The sequence below is a fragment of the Crocuta crocuta genome, unplaced genomic scaffold, assembly GCF_008692635.1.
Source record: "Crocuta crocuta isolate KB4526 unplaced genomic scaffold, BGI_CrCroc_1.0 scaffold131, whole genome shotgun sequence".
Lineage (NCBI taxonomy): Eukaryota > Metazoa > Chordata > Mammalia > Carnivora > Hyaenidae > Crocuta > Crocuta crocuta.
Genome location: NW_027528977.1, coordinates 11,824,040 through 11,839,868, shown reverse-complemented (window position 1 = coordinate 11,839,868; position 15,829 = coordinate 11,824,040).

Here is a 15,829-nt window from a genome sequence, read left to right as displayed (position 1 = left end):
TGTTCATCTGACACAAGCTGCCTTCATCGCTTGCCTGGATGGCCACAGTAGCTTCCTGATGGATCTCCTTCCTGCTCTGGGCTGCCTACAGTCTATTCTCAACAGACCTGCACAGTGATCCAGTTCGAACACAACAGATCCAGTCCCTCCTCTGCCCTAACCACTCGGATGGCTCCTGTCCCTCTTGGCATTAACCCGATGACCTTGCCATGACTTCTCCTACCCTGTTAACTCCCTGGCCTCCACTCTCCGAGTGCTCTGTCTTTAGCCAACTCATCTCCAGCCCCAAGTTCCCATTTGCCACTCCTTGAATGGTCCAGATATTTTCCCCCTTGGGGCCTTCGCACGGCTGCTCATTCTGCCCAGAACATTCTTCTCTGGGATAGCCACATGGCCCCTCCCCCACCTCTCTCCAGATTGTCGCTGCTGTTGCCTTCTCAGTGAAACCTACACTGACCAGATTATTTACAACTGCAACCCACCCTCTCCATCCCCAGCCCCTTTAAAGAAAATAAAAAGTGCTGTCGGTATATTTGTCTTATCACTTTCTATAGACTGTACAGTTTATCACTTTCTAACAAACTGTAAAGTTTACTTACGTGTTAATTTATTATTGCTTATTATCTATCTTCTGCACTGGGAGGGCCAGGATCTCTCTCGGTTTCATTCACCACTGTTCCCCCAAGTGCCTTTAACAGCCCTGGGGACATTGGTGGAGATATTTGCTGTGGATTGAATAAATAAACAAATATATTTAAACCTAGAAACCAAATCTATCAGTCTTGAACTTCCTGCTTTGATGGTCATGCCCAGCAGGCCCTCTCAAGTCATAAGTATGGAAGCACCGGGAGAAAGAAGCATTGCCTCACCACCCATCTCTCCATCAGGCTGTATTGTATTTTATTTTACTTTTTTTTTGTTTTGTTTGTTTTATTTTATTTTATTATTGTTTTTTTAATGTTTATTTATTTTTGGTAGACAGAGAGAACTCGAGCAGAGAAAAAGAGAGAGAGCAAGACACAGAATCTGAAGCAGGCTCCAGGCTCTGAGCTGTCAGCACAGAGCCTGATTTGGGGCTCGAACCCACAGACTGTGAGATCATGACCTGAGCTGAAGTCAGACGCTCAACCAACTGAGCCATCCAGGTGCCCCCTTCAGGCTGTATTTTATACATTTAGAATTTTAATCTATTTTGGAATTTGCTTATTGTATGGTGGGAGGTAGGGAAATAACTTTTTTAAATCCATGATTTGTCTGTTTTTCATCTTTTATTTTTTCTATTTCAGATGTTAGATTAATTTTTTTATCCTTATTTTTAGTATACCTAAAGGTTTCTGAACCTTTTATTACATTTCATTGACCTAATCATTTACTGCTTTACTAGTTAATATTTTTAATTAGAAAATTATAAATCATAAAATTATAAAACTTTCTTTTTTGGTCTTTCAAATAACTGATTCTCAGCTTTATAAATTCTATTGAGTATTCTTTCCTTTTGTATCTAATTGGTTTGCACTTTTGTTTTTAGCAATGCCTACTTTTTAAAGGCTTACTTTGTTATTTTCTTTTTGACTTTTTTGTTGTTTTGTTTTTGTTTTTGTTTTGTTGGGATGTTCTGCTCATTTATTTTCATTCATTCAAGAATCCAAGGCTATGTCTTTTCTCTGAATGCAAGTTTGACCACCTCTCTTGAGATTTGATATATTTCCATTGTTGTCCTCTGAATAATCCATAATAACACGTTTAATTTTCTCCATTTTTCAAGTTGTTTAGCTTAATGTTTTTAATTTCCCATAAATATACTTCTATTGTTATTTTAGGATTATTATTTTTGTTTTAAATAGCTATTATGGTGACCAAAGGATATTTCTATAAATTTTCTAATTTGAAAGAGTTTTTTTGAGAATTTTCTTTAGAGAGTTGTTGTTTTCTCAAAGAAACTTGAGAAGAATGCATATTCTTTGTAAGTACTAAATTTAATATATATCCATTAAATTAAGCTAATTAATAAGTTTATTCACTTTTTTTTCCCATTTTGTTTTGTTGCTTGCTTTCTCAAAGGGAAGAAAGATTGGTTAATGACCTCTTCTCCCCTGATGTTCTTATGGGTTTTTCCTTGCCTTTCTAGCTTTTTCTCTTTATGTAGTTTGAGACTACATTTTTGGGAATGTTGTTGATGATACATGAATACATGTGAACTTTTGTTGGTGAGCTCCCAGTCACATATTTTGCCAGTTTCTCCATTGAGGTGTCCACTTTCTCTCTCTCTCTCTTTTTTTTTAATGTTTATTCATTTTTGAGAGAGACAGAGGAAGAGCATAAATGGGGGAGTGGCAGAGAAAGAGGGAGACGCAGAATCCGAAACAAGCTCCAGGCTCTGAGCTGTCAGCACAGAGCCTGACATGGGGCTCAAACTCACAGACTGTGAGATCATGACCTGAGCTGAAGTCAGACGCTTAACTGACTGAGCCACCCAGGCGCCCCGAGGTGTCTACCTTCTTATGGACTGGAAAGAGCTTTTCTCTATATGAAACATATTAGCTCCCTGCTATGTGTGTTACAAATACTTCCCCAACTCCCAATTTTGTGTGTGTGTGTTTTTAAATGCTACTGATGTATTTAGTATACAGGTACTTTTAATCTTTCTTTGATCAAATATGCTTTTGCTTGTGTTCTTAAAGGAGTGTGCTGATGGGATTTTGAGCGAGGAGCAAATGCCCTGGTTTGCTCTCATTGCTTAACTTTGAACTTCTCTGCCGATTCAATTAAGAGTCTCTTAACACAGTCCCTCCCTATTTTCAAGCTAAGGTACTTTGTTATCTCCTTCTGACCCTTCAGAATGTTCCAGTGCCAACATTTTTCTTAGAAAAAGAGGGAACTCCTTTTATCTTTTTAAAAAATTTTTTAATGTTTATCTATTTTTGCAGGAGAGAGAGACAGAATGTGAGCAGGGGAGGGACAGAGAGAGAGGGAGACGCAGACTCTGAAACAGGCTCCAGGCTCTGAGCTGTCAGCACAAAGCCTGACGCAGGGCTTGAACTCATGAACCATGAGACCATGACCTGAGCCAAAGTCAGATGCTTAACTGACTGAGCCACCAAGCACCCCTTCTTTTATCTCACAGAGTCAAAGACTTAGAGATAAAATTAATGAATGACCACAATGTGACACCATTGATCAGCATATATCTAAAGTGGCATACACTTTTCCACTTTCCCTGTTATGAAAGGGAAACACTTTGCCCCAGGTGTTAAACTGTATCCCCTTTCCGGACACACAATACCTCTGTGTGTTTAGAAGATTTTAATGAAGGTTTTGAAGATACAAAACAGTGATTTAATCTAAGCACTTACTGTATCTAACTGAGTGCTCTACATCTCTGTTCTTGAAAAATTGCACCTCCATTTTTTACTTTCCTGTCTCCTTTTCTTCTTTTCTCTTTCACGCCCGAACCCTGCTTCTGTCTAATGCAAAGCAGTCAGTGTGTGTGTGTGTGTGTGTGTGTGTGTGTGTGTGTGTGTGTGCAACGCGCGCGCAGGTGCACCTTGTCTTTTAAGTATAATTAAATGTGTTTTTCTTTTTTTAATGTTTTTATTTATTTTTGAGAGAGAGAGTGAGCAGGGGAGGGGCAGAGAGGAGACAGAAGATCTGAAGCAGGCTCCGGGATCTGAGCTGTCAGCACAGAGCCCAATGCAGAGCCAAACTCATGAGCCATGAGATGACCGCCTGAGCTGAAATCAAGAGTCGGGTGCTTAACCCACTGAACCACCCAGGTGCCCCATTAAATGTATTTTTCTTAAAAAAAGCAGGTTACTGGCTAATTTGCAAGACCATGGGGGAGAAGATGGGGAGAAATGGTGGGGGAAAGGGAGAGAGGCAAACCATGAGAGACTCTTGAATGCTGAGAACAAACGAGGACTGATNGCAGGTGCACCTTGTCTTTTAAGTATAATTAAATGTGTTTTTCTTTTTTTAATGTTTTTATTTATTTTTGAGAGAGAGAGTGAGCAGGGGAGGGGCAGAGAGGAGACAGAAGATCTGAAGCAGGCTCCGGGATCTGAGCTGTCAGCACAGAGCCCAATGCAGAGCCAAACTCATGAGCCATGAGATGACCGCCTGAGCTGAAATCAAGAGTCGGGTGCTTAACCCACTGAACCACCCAGGTGCCCCATTAAATGTATTTTTCTTAAAAAAAGCAGGTTACTGGCTAATTTGCAAGACCATGGGGGAGAAGATGGGGAGAAATGGTGGGGGAAAGGGAGAGAGGCAAACCATGAGAGACTCTTGAATGCTGAGAACAAACTGAGGACTGATGGGGGCGGGGGGGAGGGGGGATGGGCATGGAGGAGGGCACTTGTGGGGATGAGCACTGGGTGTTATATGGAAACCAACTTGACAATAAACCATTTGTAAAAAAAAAAAAAGAAAGAAAAGAAAAGCAGGTTACTTCTTAAGAGAAATTCTGATGTCAACTGTTAATATATTTTTTTCATCTCACAATAATTATAAAAGTAATACTATAAAAATGTTTATGATTATGTCTTTTAAAACACCTATTTCCAGGGCATCTGGGAGGCTCAGTCAGCTAAGTGACCAACTTTGGTTCAGGTCATTATCTCATGGTCCATGGGTTTGAGCCCCATGTCGGGCTCTGTGCTGACAGCTCGGAGCCTGGAGCATGCTTTGGATTCCGTATCTCCCTCTCTCTCTGCCCTTACCCTGCTCCCGCTCTGTCTCTCTTTCTTTCTCAAAAAATAAATATGAAAAAAATTTTTTAACTATTCCCTATAATAAGAGGTTGAAGAAAATACCGTGCTAGGAGAGGATATTTTGGAGTGGTATTGCCTTGGGCACATCATTTGATCTCTTTGCATCTCTGTCTTGTAGCCTGACAGACCCCACCCAGGGTTGTTGGATGTGGGCTGAACCTAAGAAAGCACACACCATATGACTTTGTCAAGTTATTGAACCACTAGTACCCACCTCACCAGTTAGTCAGCCGATCAGTGGCTGGCTAGAAAATCCACACTCTGGGAACACCTGGGTGCCTCGGTCAGACTGGCAGCGTCAGACTTCAGCTCTGGTCATAATCTCCCAGTTCTTGAGTTTGAGCCTTGCATCGAGCTCTGTGCTGGCAGCTCAGAGCCTGGAGCCTGCTTCGGATTCTGTCTCCCTCTCTCTGCCCTTCCCCAACTCGTGCTCTGTTTCTCTCTCTCTCAAAAATAAATAAACATTAAATAAAGTTTTAGAAAATCCACACTCCGGCACTCCCTGAAACATAGAGACAAAATTACCTCCAACTTTTATGTCAGAATGCTGCCTAGCTTGAGCTCTCAGGTCTTACTGACCCTTTATGTCCTTCCAAATTCATTGAGGACCTACCCTTTGCCAGACACTCCATAAATGCTTTTTTCCCATTTAAGGTTGTCTCCCCAGCATCCCACCTCCTTCTTCCTTTCTAGAACCCCAACTGTGTCCAAATATCTGCACCATCCCGTACAGCCAAGGACGTCAGGGAGAGTGGAAACTGCCCTCTACCATCTGGCTTGGAGCTGATAGATCCAAGAATGGCTTCGCTTTGCTTACCAGCAACTGGAGGTTGTGTGGCCCAGCTCAGGCTCATGGGCTGACAGTCTGTTAAAGCACTGCTGGGAAAGTTCTTTATGACTATGAGAAAGTCCTTGCCATCCTGTGTCTTCGGCGAGTGTTGTCACACCTAGATCGAGGCTTAGCATTGCAGCTGTCTTACTCTCTGAGTTTGGAGACAATGATGAAGATGGCGGACTGGGGGAAACACAGCTAGGGACTTGGTGATATCATTAAGCCACTGATTCAATCAGCTCTGAAGCTTCTTCTGTCAGGAAGAGCTTCTCTTTTTGAAGAATAATAACTATCCTCGTGGCTTAAGGTAGTTTTGGGACAAGAACATTGTTACCTGCAGCTGACAGCATCCTAAGCAAAGAGCCTGCAGGAATGTCTTTAATTATGTCATAACCCTTCCCTCCAGGACAGCCCAGTCTGGGTGGTAAGGGTTAGGTTTGGTACATTGCCACTAAATTGAACTAATAATCATCTCATTCGTTTTCTGCATCCATTTCCTGTGATAGAAGCAGATGTCTAAATGGGTTATTACCCAACAAAGGCACCATCCAGGGAGAGGGAGGAACATGCTGTGTTCCAAGAGAACAGAGAAGGAGCAATGATTTTTCCCAGGGGATCATTGCAGGCTATGGGGCCAATGCTGGGGTGAGTGTTGAAGGCCAAATAAGAATTTACAAGAATAAGAAAGAAAAAAAAATGGGAGAGGCGATCCTGATAGAACACTAGTGTGTACAAAGGCCACTGAGATCCTTCAATCTGGTAACCAGAGACACTTGCTGTTTTGCATGGAGTAGCATTCTCTCAGTGAAAGAAGAGAGGAGCATTTGTTCACTCGCTCATGCAGGCTTTCACTGGACACATATTTTGGGCATCTGCTGGGCACCAGGCATTGTTTCAGCTGCTACGGTTAGACATTGAGCAAAACTGATGGAGAGCCGCCCTCATGGAGGAACATTACCGTATCTACCCCTGCTCCCACCAAGTCCAGCACGCCCGCTGTTGACTTGGAATTGGTGGGTCCTTCCCTTGATGCACTAGCGGACCCTCTGTAAAATATCAAGTGGCCAGCATTGGTCTGAAGCACCTCCACGCTTCTGTTTCCAAACGCTTCCCTTTGTTGACTGTGCCTCTTTGCCAAGGCCCGCTTGGCCTCTTCCCACCCATTCCTACCAGTGGCTCATATGTTATACTTTGTCCGTTTGCCATTGGGATTTTCCTTTTACCCAAATTCAAATTATAAGCTCAATTAGTGAAGTTCTACTGGTGGATTGTCTGAAGTCAGCCCGTAAATAGGGGTCGTGTCCTTTGGAAAATCGGAGATGCTGTCAGTAGGGCAGCTCAGGTCGCAATCTCTAGTCTGATGCCTATGAGACTGGCCTCACTGGGATAATGGGTCACAGCAAAATAATCTCAGAGAACCTGATTGTGACTCTTTGGTCTTTTGTAGATCGAACTTTAATCCTCACAAGAGACTCTTGTGGTCAGAGGGCATGGGCCAAGGGACGCAGAAGACAAGTCACCTCACTTCTGATCCAGGCAAACTTCAAAACCCTTCTGAGCTTCATTCCTCCTCTTTAGTACGCAACTCATAATACCCGCCTTTGCAAAGTTGATATAGAGGTTAAAATAATTTGTATGCCTGAAACAGTGAATGCTCATTTAATGGTCTTTGCGATTTATTTGTTATAACAGTAGTCACGGCTGTATCCTGTATGTGGAAGCTCTTAAGTTGGAATCAAGAGGATTTGGAGTGACTCCGTGAATTGGTTAAGCATGCCACACGTCCTGCAGCTAGCTGAGTCCTCTTTCATCTTAAAATGTCCTTTGCCAACAGGAAAAAAAAAGAGAGAGAAAGAAGAAGACAAAAAGGGTTTCATTATTGGGAGAGAAAGCATCCTCCACCAAACAAAACCAACTACCCATTCATTAAGTCCATTTTGTTATTAAAGGCCAATAGGATTAAAGCGCTAATTACAGCACCCTAGCTTTGGCATTATCCATTGTTACCAGGACTGAGTCATGCCCAGTCCCTGACTGTTTAAGAAGCAGCATGATATGGCATTTGGTTCACCTTGGTATGTTTTCATTTCCCTGGAGCCACGAAGCACGGTTATTAGCATTCGCAAACTTAAACCGGACAAGCAATTCGGGTTGAAGATAGAAACAGGCCAGTACGATGCTCTTCCGGATCTCCTCTTACCGCTTGCCCCTCTGGGTGTGGGCTCTGCCCAGCCTCCCCAGTCAGGCAGAATGTATACAGCATGTATTCGGTGAAGTTTGGACACTTAATGAGGTAATTGCGGGCTAAATATATTCCTGGAGAATCAGAGATATAAAGTTTCCCACCATTCTTTTCCCCTTGTAGCCTTTTTCCTTTTTTTTTTTTTTTTTAAGGTCTTATTAATTTGCAAACCGGCTAATTATGACTCCTCCGGGCTAAATAACTGTGCAGTTGGCGCTGTAATAGATGAGTGGTTGGGGCTGAGAGCAGGTCCTGTTTTTTCTTTGCCTATTACACACATTGTTTTAGGTAATTAACATCCACTTTGTAGTGGCAGCTCTGACGCCTCCCTGTCTGAACAGTGTCTTGGCTGACAGCCTTTGAAACAGCCCTGGTGAACTTCTTGCAAAATCATATGATATTATTATATAATTCTCCCCGATGAAAGCTCAAAGAGAATGTGCACACACAGCTACGTGTGAACTTTTGGATCTAGACACACTCGCACGAAGTGCCTTTGTGGAGGATTGTTTTCTTCAAGCCGGGCAGAAACTGCAGTGGGAGCCAAGGAAAGAACTGGGTTTGAGTTCTGGCCTTGCTGCCACCAGAGAGGACAGGTCGTGCTGACTTCCCAGGGCTTTCGTGAGCATTCAACGAGTTTTTAACAGTACCTGGCAAAGAGAAGGTTCGCCTCCCACCAAATTAACAAGCTCTTCTCCAGCGTTAATGAAAAATAACAAAGAGGCTTTCAAAAGAATCTTTGATTCTTTTTTTTTTCCTTTTTGTTTTGCCTTTAAGCGCCGTTTGGAATCATAATCTAGAATTTTGGATTATAGTTACACAGGCCAAAGGAAGCCCTCAGAGATCGCCCTTGAGGGGTGCCCTTGAATTAGGCAAGTTACTGGTCTTAAATGTATGTCTTCCTCTCTCCTCTGCTCACTGTTTCTCCATATGCTGGCTGGCTCCTTCAGCCCTGCTTGGTCTCGAGGCATGTGGAGTATTCACTTTCATGGTCTTTTCCAAAATCAGTCAACAGTTGGGGTTGGATGGAAAGGGTTCCTAAAATATTTTGCAGCTCTTTGCTTTCAGGAATTGCTGAACCCCAGAAGAAACGAGGTGGGGGCCATTTCTCAACACTTTATCACCTATTTCACTGTGTTTTGTTTGTTTAAAACAACTACCACAGCAAGAATAACAAAATATATGGCTGGCATTGTGTAATTGGGAGCAGCTTGACACCCATATTTTCTTGCACTTGTGACATCTAGAAGCCTCCACCAATGAACAAATCGGTGTGTTCTCTTTCCTCCAGCTTGGGGGAAAATTGAGAAAACGGAATCCAGAGTGACACAGGATGACTCTATCATTTTCTCTTTATTGTTAAAAACCTTTGTGTGGAATTAATTCTTAAACACTNTCACTGCTCTGATGGCCTGTGGGCTGTAGCTTGCTGACTCCTATGGTGGATATATTACAATGAATACGTGTGGGGAATAAACCAGCGCTGCCTCTCTGTCTCCTCTTGGAAAGACCAAAGGACCTGGGGTTGAAACCACAGCAGATCAAAGGAGCTGCAGGTCTGAACAGGGGCAAGACAGAGAGAGGCCAAGGAGATGAGGATCCCCAGGGAGGTGGGACCTGCTTTCAAAATGACACGGATTGAATATCTGCCACACACCCAGCAGAGTCACATAACTACTTTGTGTAATCCCCACATCAAATCCTATGAGGAGAAAATTAATACCATCCAGAGAAACTTAGACTCAAAGCAGGTGGAGTGACTTATGTGAACTTACCCAACACATTGGGGCCAGAGTCAGGATTCAAACCCATGCCCGCCTGACTCCGGGTCCAGTGCCTGTTTTGCAGACCTTGTACGACCATGTTTCCCGTGCCGGAAATCAAGAATGGAATACTGGTTTGGCACCGGATGGACCTTAAGGAGGGCTCTTGTTGGGATGAGCACTCGGTGTTTTCTATAAGTGATGAGTCACCGGGTTCTACTCCTGAAACCAAGGCTATGCTGTATGTCAACTAACTTGAATTTAAAGAGTTTAATTTTTTTTAAGAAGAAAGAAAACCAATTTGGTATGGGGAGGGGATGGAGGGGAGGCAGGGTGAGAAAAGGAAAAGGTGGAGTCAGTGTCTGTCCCCTGGTGGCTCACCAAAGGTTGCCCCGCGTGCTCCATTCCTCAGACTCCACTTAGTCTACACATCTCAGTCAGAGCCGAGGGGAGGCCTTCTTACAGCGTGGCTCCTGCTCGCTCGCATTCCGATACCCCAGAGGTCACAAATTGGCAGCCTGCAGGCCAAAACTGGCCTAAGGAGGTGTTTTGTTTGGCTCTTAAGCGTTGGATCACACAACAGATTTTAAGAACTGGGTCTGTTGCCAACACGTAACAATTGGAGGTTATGTCTTCCACGTCTACCTATAATGGACCAGCTCATCTCAGACCCACTCTGACAAAAGCTGGGCTTGCAAACTGTCTGTTGGATGTCACTGAAGATGGCAGGCTTGAAGGTCTGTACTCCCGGAGAGAAGGAAAACGCTTCAAAAGGCAGCCAAAGTGCTCAAGTCTTCTGCCGGTTCCTAAGCCGTGCGGTCCTGGAGGTCAAGGGGCCGTGGGGACGGCGGCCAGTGGGAGCACAGAAGCTGAGCGGAGCTTTGGGGACCCTCGCGGGCCAGAGGGCCAAGGTAACATTCAGGGCCGGCAAGGCAGCAGCACTTGGAGGGCCAAAGAAAATACAGAGAGGTGAGCCCAACATTGGAGGGTGTCCCCCGTGAGGGGGTACCGAGCAGAGTTTCTAGGACTCTCGTGGGTGTGGGGAGATTCAAAAATAGAACTCAGGACCCAATAAGAAGGAGGGGACTTGGTGAACGAATACCCAGGACTCTCAGCTGGGGTCCCAGAATGGACGGTGTCGCACAAGGACTCAAAGCCAGCCTCACGAAAGCTCGATCCCTGAATGGGAAGATGTGATTCACCCCCACTCTGCCTTCTAGAAGCATTAGAATCCCGGAGGGAGATAACCTCAGCCAGAGATGCTAAAGCCTTTCATCTTTGTCTCACGGACACTCGTGCTTATACTGCCCAGATATTACGAGGGAAAAAAGAAGGAGATGCAGATAGAGGACCAGGAACCATGGATGTAACAGTCTCTGGGGTGCGTAGGTCCCAGGAGAAAAGGAGATAAAGGGCGATGGCTTCTCCAACTTTCCCCCACGGAGGCGTTTGCTCTGCAGAATCCCTATGAAGTTTCTACGCAGCTATACAGAAGAGCCTAGTCTCTGAGTGTCTCGTGGGACACAGCACCCCATTGCAGGCATAGCAGGTGCTCAGGGAACGCCTGTTGGATTGAGCTGTATCACAAGGCCAAGTGCTGAAGCCGCTGCCCACTTGTAGGGAGCTCACAACCAGTGGGGACCAGACTCACTCCTACTCAGGAGAGCCGACTGTCAGCATCTCTTCCCAAACGGCATTCAGCGATCACATGTGGGTACCTTAGAATCAGCTCCGGTGGGAGTGTTTGCACCATGGAAACTGGCTATGCTACAAATCAGGGACTCTTCCCCACTGCTGGTGGCCCGTTGCCAAACATATACTAGCACAGCGCTGCTCACAGCTATTTTAGGATGAGGCTGTCTTAAGAGGCGCCTGGGTGGCTCAGTCGGTTAAAAGTTTGACTTCGGCTCAGGTCATGATCTCACGACTGGTGAGTTCGAGCCCCGTGTGGGGAGTTCTGTGCTGATAGCTCAGAGCCTGGAGTCAGCTTCAGATTCTGTGTCTCCCTCTCTCATTGCCCCTCCTCCCCATGCTCTGTCTCTCTCTTTCTCTCAAAAATAAACATTAAAAAAAAGAGAGACTGTCTTAAAGGCAGAGAGGGCAGAGTTGCTCATTTACACATGCATGCCCATATGACTAATTGAAACTTCCTCGTGAACCTCGCTTTCCTGAATATCAATGAGCACAGAAGGAGAAAGAGATAAACGGTAAATTTTGTTGAATCCAGTAAACACAGTGTGACCCAATAATTTAGCTCTCATTCTTTGGTGTAAAATTCTCAGATACTCAGATTTATTTTATTTATTTATTTATTTTGCCTTCTTTCGTGCAACAGGTCAAAGCTCCAGAAAAAAAAAAAAAAAAACCAGGCGGAGACACAGACAATTAAGGACCTAATTGTACTGGGAAGTCCTCTCAAAGTCAACAGTGTCGGAGAGGGAAGAAAGAAGGATTGAACAGATGGGCCGAACTGGGAGACAGTCACAAGAAAGACCTCAACTGATCCCACAGCCCTGATGGATCATATACGCCTGTGTGGAGTTTTAAATTGTTTTTCACGAATCACGAACCTTTTAGTATCTTTCCATCGAAAGCAGGCTTCCCGGCTTCTATGGGAAAATTGGAAGGCTTGGCAGTGTTAGACTGGAGCTGGGGCCCGGCTGGGACTTCACACAGCGTTTACGGGTTCGGCTACTATGGGCCGCACCTGGACAACTTGATAATGATTCAGAAATATGGCTTTGGGCGCTGAGAAGGGCGCCTGTCGGGATGAGCACTTGGTGTTGTATGTAAGCGATGAATCACGGGAATCTACCCCCCAAAGCCAAGAGCGCACTGTATACGCTGTATGTTAGCCAACTTGACCATAAATGATATTAAAAATAAATAAATACATACATAAATACACAAACATTAAAAATCTTTTAATTAAAAAAAGAAATATGGCTTCAGAATCAAATAAATTACACAGACCTCCACGTCTGCAACTTAGTAGCTGTGTGACCTTGTCAAGTCACTTGACCTCTCTGAGCTTCAGTTTCCATGCCTACAAAGTGAGGATTAAAAATACCTACCTCAAAGGGTTGCAGTGAGGATTACAGAAGATCATGTCTTGAAAGTTCTTGGCACAAAGGGAGGGCGTCATAAAGGGTGCTTGGTTCTGCTTCACAGACTCGCATTGTCTCTGAATCCTCTCTCGATTTTGATTTGTTCCTGGAAAATATAAGAAGTAGCTGCCACTTGAGCTTTTACGGCCTGATGAAGGCTTCTGCGTGTTACAGATTTCTGCAAGCTGGTAAGTCATTCGTTTTCTGGAATCCTAACTACAGATGAGAATCAGTTTTATAAAGGCAGTCAGTCCTCTGGGTATGTCATCAACCACCTAGGAGTGGGAAGAGAAAACCTTGCCTTAGGGGAGAAAATAAAAAAGCAAACTTCAACAAACCCCGAAGACATACAACTCCCCAAAAAGGAAAGCTTCATTTGGATTCATGTGTCCTTCACATTTGGGCAAAAGCAATTTTCTTGGAGTAGATGTTCTTTCACACAGTCACGTTGCCAAGGGAGCGCCATGCTGAGTGAAGGCACAAGTCGGCAGGAGAAACGCACTAGCTGGTGGCAGAATCTTGTCATGCACGAGCTTCTGGTGACTATTCGGTACCCAAGTATCCTTTTCCGTGCTTCTGCCTTTTTAGTCTAAACCAAAACCTGAAAACACTGGTCCTCAACATTTTTTTTCTGCCCTGACACCATGCGTAGGCCGAGGGAGATCTATCGATAACGTCTCTCATAATGCACACTGCTTCACTCACAGTGAGGAAGGAGGGGAGGCCCCTCTTCACAATCTGCATGGGGATGAGAGTGGTAATATGCACACAGTTTGGAGGGCTTTCCTCCAGCTGGGCTTTCTGACTTGCAACTAACTTGGGCTGCTGCTGGTGGTATTGGTGATGGTGGCGGATAACTTGCCCTGATGGTAATACTCTGCCATTAAACACTTTCGGAGTCTCTCCTCACCTTGGGCTCACCGGTCATTCACAAAATTTTATCAAGCATTTATGTGCCAGGAACTGAACATAGCGAATAACAGAAGCCCCCGGGAATTCAAGAGCAGAGCGCAGTCTTATGGGAAAGACAGAGAAGCAGATAAAGAATCATACTCTCCAACATGATACTTAACTGAAAGCCAGTGTGTACATCCGGTGCCTTAACTGGGGTGGAAGTTAAATGGGGCCACCTCTGCCTGGGGCAATTAGAAAGAGATCACCGACAGCTGGCCTCTGAGCGGGGCCCTTGGTGGAGGTAGAGGAGCTCACGCAAACTGAGGGACAGTGAGAAAGGACATGGAACAGTGGCAGAGCATTTGGGGCAGAGTGGGTGGTTTGTGTAGACTTCAACCTGGGAGACTGAGTAAGGAGTCAGGCCTAGTGAGGCAGGTTAAGGACCAACTTGTGCAGATGGTGAAAACCAGGCTGAGGCATCCGGATCTTTCCTCCGAGCAGAGATGGGCCACCGATATTTCCAGCTGGAAAATATCACACTCAGCTGCCTTTTTAGAGCTCTCAATACGTGTCCCTTCTGTTGTGTCAAAATTATATAAAGCAACCGTCTGAAAGCAGCAAACCTGGTGGACAGGGAGAAATTGGAGGGGGAGATGTTGCAAACTCAGAATAACTTTTCTCAGACAGGTATGGTCAGATGTTTACGGGCCATAAATGGACAGAATTCAAAATGACAGCAATTCGAAGAGCCTCCTCGATAGTTTACTTGCCATGTCTTTATGTTTAAAGATGATGTGGACTCGTTCCAACCAAAATGGGGGCTTTTTATTCAAAGGATACTTAGGAAGCTGTTTGAGAAATCTTCCGCTTCCAAGCCCAGCACTGCTTCAGACTATCCCAAACTGGACCAACAAAAATACACATAAGAAAGTGTCAAGCAAGGTACATGGTTCATAATGGGTCCTCTTTCCATTTTCCCTTAAAAGGATGCTTCTCAGACTCCAGCACACACTGACTCACCTGCAAGATCAGAGATACCACAGGCTGGTGGGCTCTACCCCCCAAATTTGTGATTCATTGGTAGTGGGAGGACCATCAAGGATTTGTATTTCTAGAATGTTCTAGAATGCTCCCAGCTGATGCTAAAGCTGTTAATCAGGAGATGACAGTTTGAGAACTGTTGTCTTAATACATAAATAATGCTCTAGAGATGGGGTTCAGGTTCAGGGGTCTTTCTTGCATAGTCAGCCCAAAGAAGCAACAGGTAACTTGGCCAACGCATAGGGTGAAATATTCTAAATGTCAATTGCTTGGGGGTTGGCTTTGTTGGAATGGCTGAAGCTGGAGGTCTCTTCGCGTTTTCCTCTGACCCCTTGATGACCATTCCATCCTGGATGGGGGTTGGAGGTCAGGCAATACTGCCTCCTTTCAGCAATCAGCTTGAGACCTGACTAGCAAACTCAGGAAAGGGATTCTAAAGCAATGTCAGGGGCTGGATGCCCAACCCTGGCCCTTGAAGCAAAAGCAGAACCTGCGTGACCGAGGTCAGCTGCAGTCAAACAGCTGGAGATCGGGGTGCAGGAATAGGCATGGGGCAGTGCTGGGGTCCTGGAAATGACCCCCTGTTTCCCTTCTCTTCTCTTAAATGGGACCTCTCTGGACTCTGCATTCCTACTTTCCCCTTCTCCCTGGCAGGCACAGGGCACAGCAGAGACCCCAGTGCCCAGGTTTCTCCACAAAGAAGAACCAGCCTTGGCTTTAGTAAAGAAAGAGCTAAAAGAAATTTAGGGGTCCCCTGGACCCTTCCGGAGAATTGTTATGCCAGGTCGTGGTTGCTGATTTATTGGCTCATGCGAGGTCTATACGATCCCCTCACTGTTTTGTATGGGAAGGCGTGAGATCTCCCGCACCGCCTGCAGCTTCCTGGGTTTGGGCGAGATTGGGGCCGATGCTGAACCCCTCTTGCTGCCTTCATGTGTCCCCTGGCACAGCCCGGAGGAAGCCGGCTGGACAGCAGAGGGCGCTGCAGCACCAGCTCATCCCGGGAAGGCTCCTTCCACCAAGGGTGCCCGGCCCGCAGACCAGCCCAAGAGCTCTGAGCTCTGGACTCCCACATCCAATGAACTCGCGGAGACAAGCGATCCAGAAACGCGAACTTCATGGTTGGTTTTTTTTCTTTTTCTTTTTCTTTTTTTTTTTTTTTTTTTTTTTTTGGGGTTTCT